We start from the raw sequence: 3053 nt of genomic DNA on the forward strand, positions 1-3053 counted from the left end.
AGTATCATTGAACCCAGATTTGGTTCTTATCTTGTGACTCAATAATACTAGATTTTTGTTTTTCTAAGAAGCTGGATACCCCTACTTCTTTAGTTTGAATTAGAGTTTCACTCCTTAGAGAGGTGGAGGAAACACGCAGATCCTCGTTTTGGTTCTCCTTTGGGTTTTTCTTTGCTATGGCTTGTTGATCCTCTAGTTCCATGTCCTGATCCATTGGTGTCACTACGGCAAGGAAAAAAAATAGTAAGGCGAGGGAGTTTAGGGTTTCCTAAGTTGTCCTTAACTATCCCAGAGAGAAGGAGGAGGTTCTTTCTCTAGCCCACGATGTCTCCTACCTAATCCCCATTTTGGTGGTCTTAATTGTGAATCTTGATTGAACATGAGCCGGTTTGGCCAAATTCTCAAAATTTATTTATTATTTTAGTTGTTTTATAATTTTTACGGTATTTCTTATTAATTAAAGAACTAAAATAATTCACATTTTGCTTGTGAGACCAAAAAAGATCTTTTGTTAGTTAGATGATACAGTGTATGTTTTTTAGAATGAACATAAGAATATATACTTCTCAAAAAATAATTTAAAAAAAAAAACTCTTAAATCTTCGAGAGTTTATGTGTTCTTTGATGAAAAAAAAAAAAGCGCGACAACTCGTGAAATTATAGTAATGAATAAATCTTAAGTTGAAAATATTGACTAAGATGATTAAGAACTTCTTTACCACCGTTTCTTCATTTATTGAGTTGCTAAATAGAATCAAGAATCGTCATTTTCAGGTACTCGCACTTAAATAATTAAAATTATTTTATAGCTCAAATGTAATTAGTTAATATAGTATTTATGTGATTTTTAAAAAAATATGTACTTGTTGAGATGGGATACACGCGCAACGCACGTATCGTATAACTAGTTACCGAAAATGCAAGAGAACTGTAACTAAACTAATCTACATTACAATTTCAAGTTGCCACGAGTTCCTAAATAGTTGTATAAATCATGGTAGCTCAATTGAGAGTTGAGACAGTAAATAAAAGGTCAGGAATTGGTGATCAAAGGCAACAAATTAATAAGCGAGAAGAAGACATATGGAGAGCAGAGACAAAAAATAGTGTAGACCGAGTAAAAACTAGGAAAAAAACAGACAGAAGAAATTGTTGACCAAGATAGAAGAAAGCCGGCGGGCAGAGCATTACTTTTGGAATTATCTTGTTGTGTCTTTAATACGTTGTTGCTTTGTTATTAAAGGGCATATATAAATTGGATTTATCTTATAAATAGTCACATTAATGATATTTTTATATTATCAGTATATATACTTTAACTTTCTATAAGGTAATTTGTTTTATTTTTCCAGAATTCAATTTCACTTTTATCGATGATTACCTGATGGTGTAAAATTCTTTTAATATATTACTCTCTCCGGTTCACAATAAGTGATTTTTTTGTCTTTTTTTGTGATAAAAAATAAGTAATTTTTTCAGATTTCAAGAATAAATTAATTATTTTTTTCCTACATTGCCCTTGGAGTAAATAATATTGGATTATATGTTAGGGGTGTTTATGTGAAGAGATAGTAAATGTTAATATGGTCAATTTTATTGCTAATTAATGTTTAAAAGTGGATTTCTTATTCTGTGTAAAAACATCCAAAAAAATCACTTATTGTGGACCGGATTGCTACATGCTTCTGCCAAAAATGTATTGTACTTTATTGCCTGGATACTTTCGAATGTCATATTCCATTCTTAAGTAATATTTCCCTTGCTATAAATACTTCCTAATTATGGTCACATCCTTCAAGCAGAGATAGCAGTAAATTAAACAAACAATATGGCGACTAGCAAAGTTGGTATCCTCACTCTCCTCTTTCTCTGTGGTATGCCTTTTACCTAATGCTCATCTTTCTTTTCATATATTCCATAAAGAAGCATATAAACTTAGCACCAAATAATAGCAGTAGTTACTTCATTAAAAATATTTAGATGAATTTAGTTTTCTTATTTACGTATGAAATGCTACTTTTACGACGATGTAAAATAGACAAAACGGTCTGCTGCTCCTTTAAATTTGGATACCTGAAACACATACAATAAAATGTCATAACATGTTAATATCCACATATAAAAATTGAAGGAAAAAAAAAAACTAACTCTTACAAGAAGACGTTCCTATCTATTGTCTTTGAAACAGTGATTGGAAGCACAGTTGAGAATGCAGAGGCAGCCAAATTTTGTCCCCTGAATTGTGATGGTAGAGTGACATTCATGACTTGCGCATCTAAGAAGTCTTTTCCAAAATGTATCAACTGCTGCGGAGCACCCAAAGGCTGCAAGCTTTTCCGTCAAAATGGTTCCTTAATATGTACTGGAACTTAATTAATAGAATTCTTGAAAGGATTATTACTCAACTTCTAGTAATTAAATTAAAGTTATGTGTCTCTCTGATATCCCATTTAATGATATGATGTAACTTTCACGCTTTTGTCTAATTATCATTTCTCCTTTGATTAGAATTAATTGTCTCATTGTCACGCAGTTTTCTTTCTTTGGGTGTTCTGCATACAAATTAAAGACAGTTCTAAATACAATCTATAAAATGGGGTACGTAGTTCTAATCCAAAGCATGCATTAAAAAGAGAAACTTTTCACATAACAGAAAGCATGCAGTTAGAGCTGTGAAAGCGGGTTGGTCCAATCCGGGCTATAGAATTCAATAATCCAACCCAGCCGAGCCTTTCACTTGAGGGCCTTTCAAATTGCTAGCCAAACTCATCGGGTGATTGACAGGATTGGCCCTATAAAGAGCTATTCTTTAAATATTATCCTCATTTTTGAATGTACGGACGCACTTTGTGCGTGTACCTTAATTTAATAAGTATAAACTAAAAAAATCACATAATATATTAATCTATGTATTTTTTACGTGCAATTATTATGTGTCATTACAAAAGTATTTCTAAAATTTGATGTTGAGCTTTTTACAATGCTTGCTCGTCAACAATTTATTCTTATATAAGACTATTGTTGGAGCAGTAGCGCATCTATTAATGATTTTG

General features: G+C 31.8%; 1 long non-coding RNA gene across 1 annotated transcript; it reads left to right on the plus strand.

Annotated features, from left to right (window-relative positions):
* Positions 1 to 1793: 1793 nt before the first annotated feature.
* LOC138895003 (uncharacterized) lies at positions 1794 to 2486 on the plus strand. Its single transcript, XR_011409189.1, has 2 exons — positions 1794 to 1874; positions 2189 to 2486. It is a non-coding gene; the product is annotated as an uncharacterized lncRNA (long non-coding RNA).
* Positions 2487 to 3053: the final 567 nt, after the last annotated feature.

This window comes from Nicotiana tomentosiformis, chromosome 6 (genome assembly GCF_000390325.3).
Source record: "Nicotiana tomentosiformis chromosome 6, ASM39032v3, whole genome shotgun sequence".
Lineage (NCBI taxonomy): Eukaryota > Viridiplantae > Streptophyta > Magnoliopsida > Solanales > Solanaceae > Nicotiana > Nicotiana tomentosiformis.